This window comes from Chiloscyllium plagiosum, unplaced genomic scaffold, assembly GCF_037043375.1.
Source record: "Chiloscyllium plagiosum isolate Xiang-an unplaced genomic scaffold, Cpla_swu_hap1 HiC_scaffold_49, whole genome shotgun sequence".
NCBI classification, from domain to species: Eukaryota; Metazoa; Chordata; class Chondrichthyes; order Orectolobiformes; family Hemiscylliidae; genus Chiloscyllium; species Chiloscyllium plagiosum.
In genome coordinates, this window is record NW_028270187.1 from 23,377,984 (window position 1) to 23,391,334 (window position 13,351).

The 13,351-nt window shown below is 46.5% G+C and overlaps 1 long non-coding RNA gene across 2 annotated transcripts in view; it reads left to right on the forward strand.

Moving 5' to 3' along the window:
- The window catches only part of LOC148135658 (uncharacterized), an 830,866-nt gene that overhangs the window by 91,164 nt on the left and 726,351 nt on the right, over nucleotides 1-13,351 (forward strand). The gene's annotated exons all lie outside the window — the stretch shown is intronic.

A 13,351-nucleotide genomic window follows, 5' to 3' on the forward strand; every position in this document is an offset into this window, starting at 1 on the left:
CGCTCTTCTTTGGAAACAAAAAAAACATGAAATAGAGCCTCAAGGAATCGGTGCAGGAGTAATGCATTCATCGCCTTCAGCTTGTTCCCCCATTCTATCAGATCATGGCTTGGCCAACCTAGACCTCAACACCTCTTTTATGCTTGATCCACATAGCCTTCAACTGCTCAATATTTCAAAAATCTATCTGCCCTCTTTTAAAATAATTTGAGATAGTATCATAGATTCCCTAATGTGTGGAAACAGGCCCTTCAGCCCAACAAGCCAGAACAACCCTCTGAAGAGTAACCCAACCATTCCCCTCCCACATTTAACTTTCACAATTGTTTGGGCGAGAAAATTCTAGCCATTCACTGAGAGAAAAAAAATCTTTACTTTTTCTAAAATGAATGTTCCCTTATGTAATGTCCCCTGATTTGAGACTTCACTAGTGCTAGATCTAGTCAACATCTACCCTTTCAAGCTCCTCAGAATCTTGTTTCCGTAAGATCACCCCTGCTTATCTATTCTTGATAGGTCAACCCTTTCGTCCTCGAAGCAGCTAAGTGAATCTTTTTTGAATGGTCTCCGATGTGGTTTATCCTTTATTGAATATGGGAGCTATCATTGTATACAGCACTGCAAGTCAGGACTCAGCAACAGCCAGTGTGCTTAACCAATCCCCAATCCATGCTAATACATTACCCCGATACCATGAGCTCCTAAATTGTGCAATTAACTTTTATGTAGCACCTTATCATTTGCATTTTTAAAATCCAAACACAGAACATCATTGGATTACCCTTTATCAGCCCTGCTTGTTATCTCCTCAATGAACTGTCGCAAATTTGTCAAATATAGTTTCTCTTTCACAAACCCCAGTCTATGTATAATGATAAACTTTTCTAAATGTCCTGCAATTTCTTACTTTAATATTCGACTCTGTAGGTTTTTTCAGTAGATTTGCTAAGTATGATTCCCCTCTCTTAAATCCATGCGGACTCTGTCCAATCCTGTCACTGTTCAGTAAGAAACTTGATTGTACTCCAATATAGTTAGTAAATGTATCTGTATTTATTTTTAAAAATAGATTACTTATAAATGCTGGACCCATGCAATAATCAATGAATTTGTGACTCTGAATTTGGGTTATAATGTTTTTTTTTCTGTTAATTCCTTTTCATACTGTGTTATGCAGACAGCACCGAATGATCGCTCTTAATTGTGAGTAACTTTGAAAATAATATATTTTAAAAATGACATCCCAAAATGCTGCCTCATTATTGTGCAAGGAGGATTTTGCATTCAATAATTTGCAGATAAAATTGAACAGCTTTTTGCTGCAATTTGGCCAGACTGAAGATTACACCAAAGTGGCAACTCTGCTCTCAAATTCTTACTTGACACTGCCCAAGGCGATACTGATGGGACTTTACTTTGCCATTCTTGTTCACCAGCTTTATTTCAGGTTTAATCCTATAATCATTCTAGAGCTTGTAATTTTAGACAACTTCTCTTTTAGGTACATATAGAAATATCATACTGAAATGTTGCACTGAATGGTACCAAATCTGAAATTAATCTCTAATCTGATAGTAACATGTTCTGACCCTTCTACGTATGTATTGGCATAAGTCTATGCCAGTTATTTTTCTGAAGCCTGTGTTTCCTGAAGGGATTATGCCCGAAACATTAACTCTCCTGCTTCTCGGATGCGGTCTGACTTGCTGTGCTTTTCCAGCATGACACTTTCGATTCTGATGTCCAGCTTCTTTGGTCATCACTTTCTTCTTTGAGTAGATTAAACCAAGAATATTTTTTGTTGATCAAAGTGCAATAGGAACCAATTCATGAAATTCAGATATCTCACATTTACCTTAGCCTTCACATAGTTAAGACATTACTAAATTATTGTCAGTAATTGAAACCGTGCTGACAAACTTGTGCAGTATCAGTGCCTCACCTTTAGCGTGTTCCCAGATATCGCGCAGCTGCAGTATTTTGTTTTGCACTCAGCTATATGTTGTTCTCACTTGTTTCTTTGTGAAAGATTACAAAACTAACTTGAATGAATGATTTCTTTAACCAATGTTGGGAGAAAAAATGTCAGTATTTCATATGCTGATAAAGAAAAATAAACTGATAATCAGTAGAAAGGGTTTAAGATGGATATGGAACAAATGCTGGCAAATAGGACTAGATTAATTTTGGATATCTGATCAGCATGGACAAGTTGGACTGAAGGGTCTGATTGTGTGTTGTACAACTGTGACTTCATTCTCTCAATTATTCAAGACATTAAATACTTCAAGGAGAAAAGGAGAATTTATGCAGAGAATGCACTTGAAATGATGATTGAGGTATATCAAACTCACATTGTTTCATGACCTTTTCCTCTGGGTTCTTCAATGAACAAACTTGTTTTGTTATCTGAATAACTATGTATCATGTGATTTGTTTTGCACAAAATATTTCGTTATGATCTAGTGAACTATTAAGAAGTGTTCATTTTACAATTTAGGCAGCTTGATTATTAAGCAAGAAAAGGTTAGCATTTTACTTCCACTGAATCATTGCTCTATAAAAGGTAACAAGCTTTTTATCTGCTCTGGGCACTGAATATATGGAAGTCAATGCTGAAGGAAAAAATCCTCGTCGGTAATGTTCCCACATATGTTGGAGTAATTGCTTCTGGTCATCCTTCAGGTTATAGAGGCTCGGAAAGAAATGAGTTGGCCAAAGTTAGCAACATCATTTGGATGGACTATGCTCATTGGGGAAACTTGCAGGATCTGTAGAAGGAACATGTGTTTCAGAGTGTATGCAATAAACCTGAACATTGTTATTTTTTTCACAGAGCTTGGGACCCGACTGTTTTTTAAATTTCCGAGCTTGCCAAATTATTGTTGGTAAATGCAGGTGACTTTATCAAAGCACATTTCACATGCCCCAGCTAGGAATTTGGTCCCAATTCTGTCAGTCCATCCATTCCTATGGATAACAGGTATTTTAAATGTGAGCACTCCATTTAACTATTTGAATTGAATACTTCAGTGGTTAAGTCCTCTTGGATTCTTAATTTCAAATTACTCAAATGTGATTTTTGTCCCCCTTAAATTTGCCAAGCACTGGGCAGTTCTGAAATATTCCAAATATTTACAATAGATGCATTCACACTATTAAAGGAAACCTGGCAGATTTAAATACCATTCGGGTAGTCACCAACAATGCATAAGTAACTTTTTGAATTGCTTACAGTACACCAACACAAGCCAAGTACTACTGAAACCACATATTGTCTCCCAAGGATTCCCAAATCTCAACGGTGCATTCCAGATATGCTCACTATCACCATCTGGGAGCAGTTTCCCAAAGTGCTCCCAGAATTTAGAAAGCACACACACTGCCTTCCAAAGCTAAATCTGCTGTCACAGGCTTCACTCTTATTGCATACAATGACATTTATTGTCCAGTTCTTTAACGTGACATGATTTTACAAACAATTTGTAGAAGTGAATGGAAAGTGTGATGTTTATTTGACCTTTGGCTCTATGTATCAGACTGAACTGAACCTTTAGTAAGATGTGGGATCTTTCCCAGAAACTTCGTTTAAAAAAAGCAAAAATTATGCTCTGAGATTTAAATGTTCAATCAGGTTTAATAAAAATCCTTCCAAAAATTGAGTTTGACTTCAGTTCCTTTAAAGAGACATGCTCTTGGCCTTCAATTTTGCGACATGTGATCATTCTTTGGTAAAGGTGGCTGTGTGCAACACTGCAGGATGTTGTGCTGAAGTGCCTCATTGGGTGGATGAGCTTTATTACTGGTGTAACTCGGCTAATTTTCAGATGGAATGTTATTTTGAGTTAAATCTTGTTTTTAAACTGAGGTGTGCTTCTGTAACTCAAGTGTAGACACAATGCTCATGTTTACAATGAACTTTTCACTTTTGCAGATTAGTATTTTCCAATCTGTTTTGTAAATAAAGTTCAATATAAAAAGCACAATGTTGGAGAACCTCAGGTCCAGCAGCATATCTGAGGGGAATAAAACATTGTAAGTTCAAAGTCTCATGACCTTTTGTCCTTTCAGATGAAGAGTCAGTGAAGTTGAAATGTAACATTTTTTCTCTTCACCGAAGCCCTCAGAACTGCTAAGTTTCTCCAGCACTTTGTTTCTGGGGTTCAGATCTCCAGCACCTGCCGTTTATTGTTTTATTATACATCCTATGATTTGACTTGAGGAGCGAGAGGCAGCAATTGTGATCAACAAGGATAAAACTCCCCAACCATGAAAAAAAACACAGTTCTTTATACTTTGCAAAACACGACTGTAAATAAGAAATGCAATTAAGGTAAGTGCAAGATGGCATACCACCTGCCTTGTCTCAAACCTGCTACTCATCTTTGAGGACTAATCTGTCAGAATTGTGTTTGCTCCCTTCCTTTGAGATCACAGTCCACAAATGTCCCAGTTCCAGTTCCTGGGCCGGGCCCAGTTACCACATTGCAGTGGGGTGGGGAGCTTTGTGTCAGCCTGAAGTTTTTGTTAATAACAACATTGCAGGTTGAAGTTGACGGTTTTGACTAATATTGTGTCATCAAACTTGGAGGAAATCCTTCCGAATGTATTGATTAACTGGAGTGAACCTGTTTACATGCAGCCCTGGTATTAGTGCTGTAATATTCTAAGTTAAGAATCACACAACACCAGGTTATAGTCCACCAGGTGTAATTGGAAGTACACTAGCTATCGGAGCGCCGCTCCTTCATCAGGTGATTGTGGAGGGCACAGTTCTAAGGCACAGAATGTATAGCAAAAATTTATAGTGTGATGTAACTGAAAATTTCCATTGAAAAATACCTTGATTGTCTGTTGAGTCTTTCATCTGTTTGAATACCATGATAGTTTCATTTCTTTCATGTGTAAATCACAAAACTTTATTTTAAAAGTTGCATTCCTGACAACACTCAACACTCCCACCAAATCACTCACTGTATTAATCACTGCACAGTCTCAACAAAGGAATGAAACTTGATGGACCACATTACATCTACCAATGCACTGGAAAATACAACACAATCAGCCCTCTTGACCCTGCAACGTCCACCTCACTGTGGGCCAAAAACAGCAGCAGAACTGTACTCCAGCCCAATCTGAAATCTCATGGCCTGGTATAACCCCCACTCAACCATTAACATCAAGCCAGGGGATCAACCCTAGTTCAATGGAGAGTTCCACAGGGCATGCCAGGAGCAATACCAAGCACACTTAAAAATGTGGTGCCAACCCAGTGAAGCTACCCAACCTACACGCCAAACAGTGCAAGCAACACCAAATAGAACTATGTGATCCAACAACCAATGGATCAGATCTGAGCTCTGCAGTTCTGCCACACCTAGTCAGGAATGGCGATGGACAATTAAACAACTCACTGCAGGAAGCATCACAGATATCCCCACCCTTACTGATGGAGGGGTCTCACACATCCATGCATCAGACAAGACAACAGCATTTGCAGCAATCTTCTGCCAGCAATGCCACGTGGATGAGCCCTCTACATTGGTCCCTGACATCGCAGATGTGAATCAAATTGGTTCAAAACATATTTCAAATCAGATCAAGAAATGGAGAAGTAGTGTAAAGGCTGTCAGCCCTACCAACATTGTGGCAATAATACTGATGGCTCTGCTCCAGAAATTGCTGCCCACCAAGACAAGTCCAGCACTGGCACCTACTGACATTGTGAAACATTTCCCAGGGATGTTCAACACAAAAACTCAGGACAGAGCCAACCCAGCCAATTTCCCTCCATCAGTCGACACTCGCTCAGCACTGAAGTGATGGAAGGTGTCATCAACAGTACTGTCACACAGTTGCTCAGCAATAACCTTCTGTGACACCCAGTTTGGGTTCTGCCAGGGCCACTCAGCTCCTGATCTTGTTACAGACTTGATTCACAAACTGACAAACAGGTGAATTCCAGAGGTGAGGGGAGGGTGATAGCCCAATCCCACTCCAAGACCATTATTTCGACTTCAGTGATATCACCTGACCTCACCACAGTCTCAGCTCATTTACTGAAACTCTCATTCATTCATTCATTTTGTTAACTCTAGATTTCATTATCTAAACCCACTCCTGGCCAACATCCCACAATCACCCTCCCTTTCATCTCCAGAATATTGAAAACTCTACCGCCCAAGTGCTCGCTTGTACCAGAACTTGCTGATCCATCAAAAGGCTCCCATTTATAAGCAACAACAATTTACTTTCACACCCTTGACTTAATTCCTGGCTGTAATCATTCCTATCTCCATGCACCAGACACACTTTCACATCACAATAACTCATTTTAGTTTAGACTCCCAATGATGTGTTTATTTTTGAGTTCAGCTGTGTGACTGTTTCTATAGATTCCAAGACAACACGGTCTGGAATTCCCACCCTCAAAGATCTGCTTTCTTCCTTTAAGTCATTCCTGAAAAATTGCTTATTTCGCAAAGTTTTGGTCACCGGACATAATATTCTCCATCTGTGGCCTTATGTCAAAAGTTCTCAATATTTTTGTGAAATTAAAAATGTGTTGATTTGTACAGATATCTTCTACTCTTCACTATCGCTGAGTGAATAATCTGTAATGTCTCCTACCCAACCACGTTGTGGGAGAACCTTCACTGTACCAACTGCAGCAGTACAAGGAAGTCAAACATCACCTTCTCAACAGGCAACAGAGCTTTGGCCTTGATCACTGGTATCTGTGGAAGGAGAAGTACACATCATGTTTCAGAGAGTGCAATATGATTTATAGGGAATGAAAATGGTGCAGAATTTGACTGTCAGAAATGGAAGGAAAATCCACTCAATTACTGGAAAAAAGAACTCTTGGCTGTCAAAGATATTGTGGAAAAAATAAATTGATAATGGAGCATATGGTCAGGACCTGGGCAGCAGTGAAGACTTCATTTACAGAAAGATCTGTGAATATAATAGTAAAATACTATACAGAACAAAAATACACACGAGAGACTGAGGAAGCTGGATAACAAACAAGTGGACATCAAGGAGCCCAGAGATGAATCAGAGCAATGTTCACTTTTATGCTCCCACACTCAGAGATGTCTAGCACAGAAACAGATCTTCGGTCCAACCCATCTATGCCAACCAGATATTCTAACATAATCTATTCCCATTTGCCAGCACTTGGCCAACATCACTCTGAACCCTTCCTATTCAAATGCCTTTGAAATGTTACAATTTTAGTTGCCCTTTAAGCTCCTTTTGAATTTCCCACCCGCTCCCCGCCCCCCACCCTAAACCTATATCCTCTAGTTCCGGGCTCCACCAACCCTTGTCTATTTACGCTATCCATGTCCCTCACGATTTTATAAACCTCTATAACATCACACCTTAGCCTATGACACTCCAGGGAAAATGACCTCAGCCTATTATGCCTCTCCCTGCAACTCAAGTCCTGCAACCCCTTGAAAATCAATTATCAAACCTTTCAAGTTTCTGCACCTCCCTCTGATAGGAGGGAGACCAGAACTGCACACAATATTCCAAAAGTGACCTAACCAATGTCCTGTCCAGCTCCTTTACCCAATGCTCTGAACAATAAAGGGAAGCATACCAAATGCCTTCTTCACTGTCCTATCTACCAGCGACTGATTTTGCTGGAGTGCTGTGGGTTTGAAGCAGTGGACGTGCGCTTCTCGGCCTTTTGGCTCGGAATATGTGTAGTTCCTGAGGACCGGAGGAAGAGATTCTGCTCGAGTGCTGTCGGTTCGACGCAGCGGACGTGTGCTGGCGGGGGAGAAACTACGGGGATCGTGTTGCGAGTCGTCGGAGCTGCTGCAGACCATCGCTGGATCGTGATTGGACGTTGGAGGATCGTTTGGTTGTGCTGACCTGCTCTTGGTGGATCTTTATGCTGGCTTCGGCCTAACGCCAATTCAGGTACCAGCCAACCTCAGAGCTACGGCCTCAGCAGCCACTCGCAGCCCTGGCCAGGGCATTCGCAACACAGTCAGGGTGACTGTGAAGAAGGTGGAGGAGCACACACCGGTCGATCGGACGGTGTTTGTGAAGAAGATTTTGCTGGAGTGCTGCGGGTTCGAAGCAGCGGACGTGTACTGCCTGCTTCACCGTCAGGACCGACCACCTGAAGGTGCTGGGTATTTGGTTCGGGGGGGGCTGGGGTGTGCACCAAGTCTTTGGAGGAGCGTATCAGCAAAGTGAGGCAGAAACTGGGCAGATGGAAGCTACGGTCGCTCTCCATCGCGGGAAAAAACCTGGTCATCAGGTGTGAGGCACTGTCATTGCTGTTTTCCGTTGCACAGGTCTGGCCTATTCCCAGAACCTGTGCCGCTGCAGTCACCCGGGCCATCTTCCAGTTTATATGGAGGTCAAAGATGGACCAGGTCCGAAGGGACTCACTGTATAAAGATCTGGGCAACGGGGGAAAAAATACACCCAATGCCACCCTCACCCTGATGGCCACCTTTGTGTGTGGCTGCATCAAGCTGTGCGTGGATCCCCAGTACGCAAACACCAAGTGTCACTGCGTACTGAGGTTCTACCTGTCCGCGGTGTTGCGAAGGATGGGCCTGGCCTCGCTGCCGCGGAACGCTCCGAGTAGTTGGACTGTTCCGTATCACCTGTCCTTCCTGGAGAGGTTTATGAAGAAAAACACCTTTGACCACAAGTCCATCAGGAAGTGGTCAGCACGTAGTGTCCTTGAGACCCTTCGGGAAAAGGAGAGGGCAGATCCTATCGAGTGGTTCCCTGAGCAGACTGTCAAAGCCATTTGGCAGAATGCCTCATCGCCATAACTTTCCAACAAGCACCAAGACATGGCTTGGCTGGTGGTGAGAAGGGCTCTGCCTGTGAGATCCTTTGTGCATGCCCGGACACTCAGCCGCACCGCACGCTGCCCTCGAAGCGGCTGCGGGGGGGGACGAGACTGTCACACACCTCCTTCTGGAATGTGCCTATGCAGAGAAAGTTTGGAGAGGAATGCAGTGGTGTTTGTCGAGGTTCGTCCCGAGCAGCGCCGTGACACGGGACTCCGTGCTCTACGGCCTGTTCCCCGGGATGCACACCGAGACGAACATCAACTGTGCCTGGAGGATCATCAACTCGGTGAAGGACGCTCTCTGGGTGGTCCGAAACCTGCTGATCTTCCAGCTGAAGGAGTTGACCCCCACTGAGTGTTGCAGACTGGCACATTCCAAGGTCCAGGACGACGTGTTGAGGGATGCGCTGAAGCTTGGGGCAGCTGCCGCCAATGCGCGGTGGGGAAAGACCACTGTGTAACATCTGCCTGCCTAACGAAGAACAGGGGGCCCATGCAGTCATTTGGGCTCTGCTGGCACCTCAGCTAATCATATGGGCATATGATCAAAAAAATGTACAGACCTGTATAAAAATGATAAGTTTTGATCTCTGTATGTACATGTTTACATATGTATGGCATGACCAATTGTACAGACCATCAAATTATTTTATGAATAAAGTATATTTTTTGAAATAAAAAAAAAACGTGTATTGCCTGCAGGATTTCCCTGCGGCAGGCTATTTCGATGTGACCTTCAGGAGCGTGAAGAATTACGAGCAGCTCCTGAAGGTCTTCAAGGAGAAGGAAGGAGAAACTCTGTTCTCCATCTTGTCGGCGGTCCCGTTGTGTGTGCTTCCTGTGCAGAGGAGTCGGGTTGTAACAATCCAGATGTACAACCCTCACGTCCCAGCAGCAGATGTCCTGACCTTCTTGAGGAGATACGTTAAGGTCGAGGGAGAGAGTACCGACGTGGTCGATCCTTTCGGGATCTGGACCAGCAAACGACAGGTCAGGGTAACCCTGAGGGTCGATGCCAGTGGGAACATCCTTCACCCACCCTCCAGCTTTGCCATCGGAGGAAGCAGAGGTTACCTGACATTCGCAGGGCAGCCAAAAGTGTGCCGAACCTGCGGGAGGTCAGGCCACATGGCGGCGGATTGCAAGGTGACCGTCTGCCGAAATTGCAAGCAGGAAGGCCACCCGACCAAGGAATGTAAGGAGGCCAAGAACTGTAATCTGTGCGGAGAGGCGGGCCACATGTACAAGGCCTGCCCAAGACGAGGGGCCGCCACCTACGCACGTGGCCGGAGGTGGCAACACGAGCCGTGGAGCGCCTAAGATCAGCAAGGTACCACAAAACAGCACGGGATCGGTGTCTGGAGGCACCCAGAAGGAAGGGCAGGCTGTAGCGGAGCAGACGGCAGACAGCGGGGAGGTGCAACAGCCGATCCAAGCTCCTTCAGGACAGACGGAGGAAAGGGAAGGGAAGGAATCAAAGGAGGCAGAGGCTTGTATTACCGTGAAAAGCAGGAAGAGGAAACCTCCCAAAGCCACCCAGCGAGGGGGGAAGCGACACCTACACGGCGAGAATACAGGCAGCTCTTCCGACGGTGAGGACGGGTGCAAGGAGGGTCGTCACCAGAGGAAGAGACAGAGCGCCGTGGGGAAAAAGGAGGGCAGCACCACCCAAGCAGGAAAAGACGATCCCTCTGAGGGGACAGGTAAAGCCCTCCCCCCACCCGGTGAGAACCAAGAGGTACCCACCGGCCCACAGCTCCAGGTAACTGGGAGCAGCGGTCCTGTGACAGCCCCACTGTCAGATGGAAAACTGAACTATACGGACCCTGGGCCCTAACCCGAAGACACCAGAGCGGGGAAATGTCTCCAGCGTGGAGCCGGACAGCTACCTCAGCCCTGGGATGGTCCAGCAGTTTGCCGTCACCACGGGGATGCACACAGCTACCCCAGAGGGGCAAGACCAGCAGCAAATGGACAGTGTCAACCTAGTAAACTGTTAAAATGTGGTTAAAAATTGTCAGCATCAATGTGCGTAGCATCAAATCGGCTACGCGATGTGTTTCTACGATGGCCTTCCTGGCCAACGTTAAAGCCGACGTCCTGTTCCTGCAGGAGTGTGGGATACCGCACCTCAGCAGCTCAGGAGATGGTCGAGCTTGTGGGCCCATGGACCATCAGTTTGGTCGGGGGGCAACGATAGCCGCGCCTCCGGCCTGGGTATCCTGTTGCGAGGTGGCAACTTCACCATCTCCGAGGTTAAGGAGGTGATGGGCGGGAGCCTCCTCATCGCCGACGTCATGTACAGGAATGCTCCCCTGAGACTGATTAATGTGTACGCCCCAGTGGGTAAGAGTGAACGGTTGGCCGTCCTGCAGCAGCTTCCACTGTTGCTGGCTACGTCCAGGCCGGTCATTCTGGCCGGAGACTTCAACTGTATCATTGATGCAGATGGACAATCCGGCGGGGGGGACAGTAAACTGGACGCTACGTCCAGAGCCCTGATGGACACGGTAAAAGATGCCAAGCTGCACGACGTCTTCAGCGCCCCTGCAGATGGAGCGCAGCATAGATACACCTGGTCACGGGCAGACGGGTCTATCCGCTCAAGGATAGATTACCTGTTTGTGTCCCGAACGCTCTCGGTCAGATCCACCGACGTCAAGCCGGTGTTCTTCTCTGACCACTGCCTCCTGCTGGCCGACTGTCACCTACAGGACGAGCAGCGGGCTGGTAAGGGAATGTGGAAGCTGAACACAAAGCTGTTGACCCCGGGAAACATTGAGGAGCTCAAGAGGGACTACGCAGGTTGGAGAACCGTGAAGCCCCTCTTTGAGTCCCCAGCGGACTGGTGGGAAACAGTAAAAGGGAACATCAAGAGATTCTTCATTCTCAAAGGTGTTCAGGAGGCGAGAGAGAGGCGGGGAAAACTGTCCCAGCTCCAGGAAAATATGCAGAATCTGCTCCTGCTGCAGACGATGGGGGTGGATGTCACGGAGGACCTCAAGGAGGTGAAGGCCCAGCAAGCCTCGCTCTTTGCTTCGGAGGCCTCCAAGATAATCTTCCGGTCCAGGGTCCGCTCGGTGGAGCAGGACGAGACGTGCTCACGTTTCTTCTTCCAGAAGGAGCACAAAGAGAGCTCCGTGCTCAGCAGCCTGAAGGAAGAAGATGGCTCGATAATGTCATCTCAGGCTGACATCGTGAGGATCAGTAAATCCTTCTGTGCCAGTCTGTATGACGCGAAGCCGACCGACAGCACGGCCTCCCAGTCGTTCCTGTCCTCTATCACGGAGGTCTTAGACGACAGAACACGGGAGAGGCTGGACCAGCCGCTATCTCTGGACGAGCTGACCAAGGCCCTCGAGTCCTTTGAAAAGAATAAAACTCCCGGAAGCGACGGCTTACCGGTCGAGCTCTATTCCGCTCTTTGGGACTTGATTGGCCAGGACCTGCTGGAGGTGTATGTCAGTATGCATCGGGCAGGTACCATGAGTGAATCCATGAGGAAAGGCATCATCACCCTCGTCTACAAGCGGAAGGGGGAGAGGAAGGAACTCAAAAATTGGAGACCAATCTCACTGTTGAATGCAGATTACAAAATTCTGTCAAAGGTAATCGCCAACCAGGTCAGGTCTGCTCTAGGGTCGGTGATTCACCCTGACCAAACCTGTGCTGTGCCGGGCAGGAAGATCGCTGAGAGTCTCGCACTCCTTAGGGATACGATCGCCTACGTGCAGGACAGAGGGTTGGACACCTGCCTGATCAGCCTGGACCAGGAGAAAGCCTTTGACAGGATATCACACAGGTATATGAGAGATGTTCTCTCCAAAATGGGCTTTGGGAGGGAATCTGCAATTGGATCAGACTGCTCTACACCAACATTGTCAGTGCAGTCTCAATCAATGGGTGGGAATCAGATTGCTTCCCAGTCAGATCTGGAGTCAGGCAGGGCTGCCCTCTCTCTCCTGCCTTGTTTGTGTGCTGCATAGAGCCATTTGCCGAGTCCATCAGGAAGGATGCGAGCCTGAGAGGGGTGACTATTCCTGGCAGCGGGGGCCTGCAGGTTAAGGCCTCCCTGTATATGGATGCCGTCGTTGTTTTCTGCTTGGATCCACTGTCCATGCGCAGACTCATGCGCATTTGTGATCAGTTCGAACGGGCCTCGGGGGCCAAGGTAAACCGAGGCAAGAGCGAGGCCATGCTCTTCGGGAACTGGGCCAACCAATCCTCGATCCCCTTCACCGTCAGGACCGACCACCTGAAGGTGCTGGGTATTTGGTTCGGGGGGGGGGGAGAGGTGGCTGGGCGTGCGCCAAGTCTTGGGAGGAGCGTATCAGCAAAGTGAGGCAGAAACTGGGCAGATGGACGCTATGGTCTCTCTCCATCGTGGGGAAAAACCTGGTCATCAGGTGTGAGGTACTGTCATTGCTATTATACGTGGCACAGGTCTGGCCCATTCCCAGAACCTGTGCCGCTGCAGTCACCCGGGCCACCTTCCAGTTTATATGGAGGTCAAAG